An 8,619-nucleotide genomic window follows, 5' to 3' on the forward strand; every position below is an offset into this window, starting at 1 on the left:
TGCCATAGCACTCCCATACTGTGTTGGCATCTCTGAAATGCTTGTCTCCAGTGTTTGTACAAGCTGGGGTCTGCACTGACTTCAGATGATCTGACAAGAAGTTTTGGGTCTTGAAAACCCAGGAAAAATTTGTTGAGTGTCCATTTGGACCTTAAAGTGCACATAGTCAATGATAAATACCATGTAAAAACTCTTCCACGGTGGCAATCAAATGTTAAAAGCCCTAAGGATAGTCTCCGGCCAGTCATACTATAACCAGATTTTGGCTAGGTTCTTGACTAAGTTATAGGAAATGAATTTCAAGAGCACATTGGGTCAGTTAGGCCAGTAATTTATTAAAGAATGGTGAGAAGAGAAATGGGAGGAAATACAGATCATAGGTCCCAGGTAGAGAGGAAGGGGCTGAAGATGACAAAGAGGGCTGATTTAGAGAATACGATTTCCCATTATAGATTATAAATCCCCAGGTTTACTTGCACATTGATCCAGGGGGGGGTGAAGAAGGACAGGACAGGGCCCTAACAGGCACATGGACAGGTCAAAGCAAGAGAGAGCAAAAGCCTTTGCACTTGCTTTTTAAAATCATTAATTATTCTGCCCCTTTGCTAATGACAGGGGAGGAGTCCCAGCAGTTTGCTGTTTTGATTGATTACCCACCCCCATCCCCATCAATCCCCCAGGAGGGCCCAATGATAAAGCCCCTGGAGCACATCCGGGCTTCTCCTGGCTTCCTAAGGAAATCTCATTCTGAATGGCAGGATCTTGCCAGGGTCTTCCAGCAGGCATCTTGGGAGTACCGAATGACACGTGGGCTTCTTGCCTGGTTCCGGGTCTATCTCTTGATTCCCTATTTGGCCTGCTTCAATCCCCTCAGCCCCCTCAGGGCCGTGAGCTGCCTGCAGGAGTGTGCCATCGAGGTTCCTTTGATGTGATGAATCAGGAACCCAGGCTTGTTCCAGTTTGGGACTCCTCTCTTTCTAAGGTCTTGATGTTTTTGCTTGCATCTAGGCTGAAGAAAAAGAAAGAGAAAGCACACAGAGGGAAAATAATCAGTTCTGAAAAGACTTAGCTCAGAAATAGTACATATCTCTTCTGCTCCTATTCCATTGACAAAAATTAGTTTCATGGCCACCTATAACTGTAATAGAAGCTGCAATGTGGCCTTGCTGTGTGCCAGGAAAGAAAGGAAATGGATTTTTTGATGAACAGCTGGTGGTCTCTCCTACAGAAAGCTGTGTCAAATCTCAGTGTTCTAATCACAGAGCTAGAAAGAAACTCTGTTTATGGCCCTGTGCTTTTTGGGTGGTAGCATTTAGCCATGCTGCTTGTTTGATAGTTTCCACAAACTGGAATCATGAACAACCTTCCCACCTGGATAGCTTTTCCCTTCAACTAGATTGCAAGTTATTTGAGAGGAGGATCTGTTTTTATGGTCTCCTTGCCTGTCCAGGATCCCTAGTTTGAGACATTTATCCTGAAGCAGTTGTTCGCCAACTTGAGGTGCATGGGAATCCCCTGGAGGGCTTGTTACAGCACAGATTGCTGAAATCCACTCACCATCTGCGGGTGCATAGTGCTTGAAAATTTGCATTTCTAATAAATTCCCAGGTGATTCTGGTAATATTGGAAATACATTGGCCTAGACTGTATCAATGCTGAATTGATTTTGCAATTAATAAAAAGGAGTATGCTTTTGATTTTTTAGTAGTGAGAGGGACTCACAGCAGTTATCTTCAAATCTCTTTTTTTAATCTGTAACATTCTCTTTTTTTAATGTACTGCTTCTTTGCACTTGTTCCTATTCCTTCTAATTGGAGCAGAGCAACTGGAGCAGATAAATTTTTGCATTGTTTTTAAAAAAACATCAGTCAGGGTTCTCCAGAGAAACAGAGCTGTGTGTGTGTGTGTGTGTGTGTGTGTGTGTGTGTGTATGTGTGTATGTATGTAAAGAGATTTATTTTAAGGAATTAGCTCATGTGATTGTGGAGACTGACAAGTCCCAAATTCACAGAGCAGGCCAGCAGGCTGGAAACTCAGGCAGGATTTTATGCTGCAGCCTTGATGCAGAATTTCTTCAGGAAACCTTGGGTTTTGCCCTTAAGGCCTTTCACTGATTGGATGAGGCCCACCCACATTTTCAAGGATAATCTCCTTTAGTTGAAATCAGTTGGTTGTAGATGTTAACTACATCTGCAAAATACTTTCACAGCAACACCCAGATTAGAGTTCAATTAAACAACTGGGTACTATAGCTCAGACAAGTTGACACACATCACAGATGGTTTAAAAAAAGAAAAAAATACATAGGAGGAACTTCAAAGTCCATCTTGAAAAACAGTTTGAGTTAGGTATAAATGTAATTTGTAAATTTTCAAATGTGTCCTCAAGAAAGGAGAGAAAACACTGGCAAATTGATCATAAAAAGAAGTCTTTGAATAATTGTTACTTATCATGATAACTATAAAATTTCAGAAAGAAAAATAACATGTTCTTTGAAGCAACAGAGAATTTTGAGCATATTTTTAAAATAAGCTTTTTTCAAATATAAACTCATCACAGCTTTATTCCATACAACACAGTATTCTCTCTTGAAAACTCACTGCATCACTGCATGCATAATTTTCTCTTTATATAATAAACATATTTTTACTGTGACAAAACGTTTCTGAATTCTAACAAATTAACTGCCTTACTAACTTAAATGGTCAGGAAGACACTGAACAAAATAATAAAAGATTTATAGGTCAGAATGAGTTGCTGTATACCAGGAAACTGATAGAAGCCCATTCACTGGAGTCATTTAGAATTGTACCAAATCCTGGTTTATTTAGAAGAAAGGGGTCCAACAGCTTTGATGGAAAAGAGCCTATAACAAGCCACACTAGTGCTATCATCCCTCTCTAATGCCCCACCACCTCTAGCTTGCCTACCTCCAGACAATGGAGAAGGGGAGGAGGGTAGATGAGGAAGGAAGTCTCTACACCATGGCTCATACAAGGCATGCTGTCCACAAATCTACCAGTGGTAAAGCACCCCGGAAGAAAATGGCTGCTCTCAAGAGTGCACTCTCTACTGGAAGGATGAAGAATTTCATTGTTACAGGCTGGTACTGTGGCATTCCTGAAATAAAATGTTATCAGAAGTCGACTGTAGTTCTGATGCACAAACTTCCCTTCCAACATCTGGTGCAAGAAATTGCTCAGGAATTCAAAACTGATCTGTCCTTCCAGAGCACAGCTATTTATGCTTTGTAGAATATTACCAGAATTAGTCACTGGATAATAGTAACTTTTGCTTTTAACATCTTTGGAATAGGAGGCAAGTGAGGTCTATCTTATTGACCTCTTTGAAGACACCGCCTGTACGCTATCCATGTCAGATGTGTAACAATTATGCAAAAGGGTATCCAGCTTGCACATTTTATATGTGTGGAGAATATGCTTAAGAATCCACTATAATGGAAAACATTTCATTGTCAAAATTTTTTCCCTTCTGTTTTTGGTAGTTCCGAACATTAGATAGATTTTTCTCATGGGGTCAAAAAGTACCTAAGTACATGATTGCAAATGGAAAGGTAGGGGACAGGTATTGGTAGTTTTTCCCTTTCATTTGTGTGTGAATTTTTAATATGAAGGGATATAAAGCATAAATGCAAGTCAACATGTTTCAGTGAAAAAGTTTCAATAGTTCAATTTCATAGCAATTATTAATAAACTTGTTCAATTTTTCTGGACAATGCTAGCATATGGATCTTTTTCAAAACAAGTAAATTTATTGCTGGAAACAAAGCGATCTTTGTAGCATTTTTATCATACAGTAGATTCCATCCATTCACTATTCTTTTCTAACTGAGTTGTTCTACATGCACATACAGGTTTTTAATGTTGCTTTTCTACTGTATATTTGCTATTAAAATACATTAACCTAAAAAAAAGGGACATGCTAATGCTAATCTGACTTCTCCACCTAGAATTTGGCTGACACTTCACTCTAAGCCAGTGGATTTACCAACTATCAATCTATATTTGCATATGACATTTACAAGATTTGCAAGATTTGCCAAAATTGGAAGGAACTCCAAGGAAGTGATTATACTGGAGGAGAGGAGATGCAGGTCCTCTTCCTAAAAGTGAACCAGTTTTAGCATTAGGGGTCAAGAAACCATACTTGCTTAAAACTGGAGACAAGTCCAAAGTAGGTTTCATGTTCAAGTGAACTGAGGCAGCAACTAAAACATGGTGTAACTAGAAAGGTCTACTTACTTTAGATTAAAAAATAAACATACATCAAAGAAGCTCCATTTAACATTAACACGTTTCACCTAAGGGGATAGAATTTTAATTCAAACAGAGTATGAAATAGAATGGTTGACCTCAGAGAGTAAGGCCTGAAGACAATGCTTTCTGGGCAGACAATTTTGGTAAAGGACGTCAGGTGTGACAGAATTCCTAGCAGGTGAAACGCCACCGTTGGAGCCACGGGCAGCAGAAGCGCAGTGAATGCTGGAGGAGCAGGAGGCCCAGAGAGCCTTAATAGGCATCTACTGGGGATATTGCTGAGCGTGAAAGCGGGGCTACTAATAACCACACCAGGACAAGGGGCAGAAACTGGGGCTGTGTGCTGGTTTGAAAGTGGCAAGTACTCCAGAAAAACATGTTCTAAACCTTAATCCATTCCTGTGGGTGTGAACCCATGGTAAGTCGGACCTTTTGATGAGGTGACTTTAGTTAAGGTGTGGCCCACCTCAATAGGATAGGTCTTAACCCTATCAATGCAGTCCTTTATAAGTGCAGTGACATTCAGACAGAGAGAGAGAAAGCTACAGGAAGCAAGAGTCTGCATGGCAACAGGACCCGGCAGAGCAGGGTGAGACGAGGAGAGGCCACCGCGTGCCTTGCCAGGTGACAGAGGAACCAGGGTCGCCAGCGGCCAGCTCCAGGACACCACAGTGTTCTAGGGAAGGCGTCACCATAAGAAGGCATTGATTTGGATGTTTTCCAGGCCTTAAAACCGTGAATGAATCAGTTGCCATTGTTTCACCTGATCCATTTCAAGGTATTGCTTAAGCAAACTGTCTCAGGTGTGTTTACCAGTCAGGTGAAGGGTTCCCAGTGTACTCTGGGAGATTATGATAGTTGAAAGAACATTAAGACAAACAGGTTGGTCCTGAGTCTGATGGTCATACCCCGTTCCCTGCGTTATCTGGACCAGTTTCAAATCTTGATCCTTTAGTGTATTAATCAACATTATTGTTTCTCTCATATCATCAAAACTGTTTGGTTCCCAGGATACTTCTTAGTTAAACAATGTCTGGGAGGCTGTGCAGGACAAGAGTTAGCACTTCCTTGGTACTCACACCAGCCTCAGCTCAAAGACTTGTCTCCACCACATTCTAGCTATGTGATCTTGTTCAACCCCAATTTCCTCATCGATAAAATGGCAACAGTGATAACTGCTTTTTCAGGCAGCTCCTAAGGGTTGAGTTAGATGATGCATAAAGTACTTGACAAGGTGCTTGACTTACACTCAATAAATCTTACTAATAACTTCCATGCTTTTAAACTCAGAAAAGACACAACAATCTTTTGTTCGATCCTTTGTCCTAGTTTAGTTATTTATTTTTCTACAGATATTTATTGAGCCCCTAATACATGTTATGTACTCTACTAAGCATCAACTGTAAGGAAACCTAAAAGTCTTGGCCTCAGCCCCAGAGATTCCAGAATAATGAAGACACAGGCAATCAAATAATGAAACAATCAGCTGTAAAATTTCATCTGGGATTACTGCTATGAAGGTTAAATATACTGTACCTCATAGTGTGGGATTTGACTGCATCTTGGTGAGTCAGACAGATTTCCCAGTTCCTGAGAAGGTTTTTGTGTTGAAAAGATCACTTTGCAGTTTCAGAACAGAGTGAACGACGTATGAGATGGGTTGTAGGTATACTCTAACTAAATACATAATAGCCTAGGAAAGAGATGCTTCTGTTTTCTTCCCCAGAAACTAAGGTGATCTTATCAACAAACCTATACCCTACTTATGAGGCAAGAGTCTGTATTGGATCTATTAGATTTTAAAAAGCAGACTTGTGTCTTTTATCTTTATTTATTAAGTAGATGCTCAAATAGATCTTGTAGGGCACATTCACATTTAAGACAAATATCCTAATTAGAATACAAATACTATATCATCATGTACTGTTAATTTAAAGGTGAAAATCAAAACAGCCAAGGGAAAAAAATCCAGGCATGGAAATTTAAATGCAATGTTTTTTAGGCAACAAATATATTGCTCTCCTGAATGCAGAGAATATGAATATTGCAGGTGCCAGCTAGTCAAATAACCTTCATATCTTGGCAGTTTTTTTTAGAATAAGTTCTCATGAAACCATTTTTAAAGTAGATTCTCCCTTGCAACTCTTCTAGTAAACTTAAAGGCTCCATAACTTTGAGAATGGTTTAATCTAAATTCACATCTAGAAACACGGTGGAGGTGATATATACTTCAACCTCATTTACAAGTCTCAGCTCTTTTAACATTTAAACACACGGTTGAAGACAGTCTGAGTCCAGCGTTAAGTCCAGTGCCAAATGTGCAGGAAAGGATGGGCAAGCCCAGCGCCCGGTGAAGAGAGCAGATGACGCAGGGCAGAGCTCACAGGCACTACCAGCAGGCAACACCTGGTCAGTGCAGCTTTCGCTGTCATCTGTCCTGCTGTGCATCTATTTTATATAGCGCCCATTAGTAAGTCTGAGATTTTTATTAAGAATTCAAAATATCCAAAACAGAAATGAACCCACAATGCTGTCAATATTCCCTTAAACACTTAAGAAAAGAAAATGTGTACCTTGGTGCTAAAGATTGCTTCATGCTCTGCCTAGTGTTGGTCCTGATTGTCAAGAAAGTGAGGTTCTGAGAAAAGGAGTCTTTTTCTGTACTTCAGAGACGCCATGCTCCAGGTACCTTAAGGCAATAAGAGCTTAGGACTTGAAAGTCTTGCAAATTACGCTTCTCATTTTAGATAGTATTATCCCACGCGTAGAAAAACTGATGAAGTAGAACAAAATCTCACTGTATGTTTGAAGTTTATAGGAATGTTAATGAGAAGAGATCATGATTATCATTAAAAAAAAAGAACGTTAAATATCTAGTTCCAGTCATTTGTATATATTTTTCATTATCTGTCACAGATAAATTTGCCCACGATATGCAAGGCCAGGCAAATACAATTCAGTACAGTACCTTCTAGATTTATTTACAATGAATAAAACACGTTTGATAATCATTTGATAATCATTCTTTAATTAGGGGAGTTATTACTAACTTCCCCTTTGTTCCTCCTTCAAAACACATTTGTTTTCCATTATGAACCAGTCTATAAAAAGCACTGAATCAGAAATGTAAGTGTAAGCAAATTATACTTTTACCTTAGCCCAGCACTGCTTGATAAAGTATGTTCCATGACAGATTTTACCTATTATTTCCAGATAGTATAGAAAAGTGGCCCCTTTTCCAATTTCCTTTAAGGAAGGAAGGTCTGTCTTCTGTGGAGGGGAGTACAGAAAGTAATATAAGGTCTGTGAGACTCTGTGATAAATTGAGAAGATTGCTATCAGCAAACATATCCTTTAAATAGAAAATAATATTAGGGAGGAAATATGTATCAGACGTATCTTTTGACCTCAGATTTCATTGTACTGTTTTGAAACTACTAATAGCACAGAACATAGACTGATCATGTTTTTCAGCAAAAGCAAGATGAATATGAATAAAGACATGGGTAAAACAGCTTCACTTTTCAAAATGGGTTTTTAATCTATGGACTCAGAGATGATTCAAAGAGGACAAATCAGTGTGCCTCAGCATCATGGGCACAGAAGAGGCAGACTGGGCACAGTGATGCTGGTGCACTGGAAAGAAACCTGAACTGGGATGAGAGCAGGTAGACCTGACGTCAACTCGAGGTTACTCACTTGCTACTCTGTGCTCCTGGACACGCTACTTACTTTCCCTGAGTCTTACTTTTCTTAATAAAAATGATGGTTACACAGGATTGTTGTAAGAGAAATGATAATGTAAATGAAAGTTCATTGGAAACAGCATGAATATTATTTTGACCAAGGAACTTTGCCTTTTCTATAAGGAGCTACTCATACGAACTCATGCCCTCAGGAAAGGAAGTTTATGTAAGTACTTTCAAAGATGTGTAATTTTAGCCTAGAGAGAGAAGTCTTGCCACTAAAAAATAGAGGATAACTTGAGGTTTTGTTACCATGATTGTTAGAAAAAGAGATGGATTTGAAATCTTGTGAGAAAGATACACTTTGTTAATGAAATTTGTACAGGAAAAAGCACACGATTGGAAATTGTATCAACATGGTAATAGATGCTTAGAACTAAAATGGAATACAGACGACAAAGAAAGAAAAACTACAGAGAAATGAAAAGAAACACTATCTAAGCCATCAGTCCAACATAATAATTACTTAATATTTACTATATGCAAGGCTGTAGATCAGAAAGTCTCAGATTCTAATATTCCTCTGCCATTGTCACCTGTATAACTTTAGGCAAGGCACCTAAACCTTCTTAGTCTTAGTTTCATTTTCTGCACTA

General features: G+C 39.1%; 1 long non-coding RNA gene across 1 annotated transcript; it reads right to left on the bottom strand.

The window, feature by feature from the left end:
• Nucleotides 1-315: 315 nt before the first annotated feature.
• LOC131275564 (uncharacterized) lies at nt 316-6,960 on the bottom strand. Its single transcript, XR_009182998.1, has 2 exons — nt 6,851-6,960; nt 316-1,009 (listed from the first exon to the last, which is right to left on the bottom strand). It is a non-coding gene; the product is annotated as an uncharacterized lncRNA (long non-coding RNA).
• Nucleotides 6,961-8,619: the final 1,659 nt, after the last annotated feature.

This window comes from Dasypus novemcinctus, chromosome 1, assembly GCF_030445035.2.
Source record: "Dasypus novemcinctus isolate mDasNov1 chromosome 1, mDasNov1.1.hap2, whole genome shotgun sequence".
Classification (NCBI taxonomy): domain Eukaryota; kingdom Metazoa; phylum Chordata; class Mammalia; order Cingulata; family Dasypodidae; genus Dasypus; species Dasypus novemcinctus.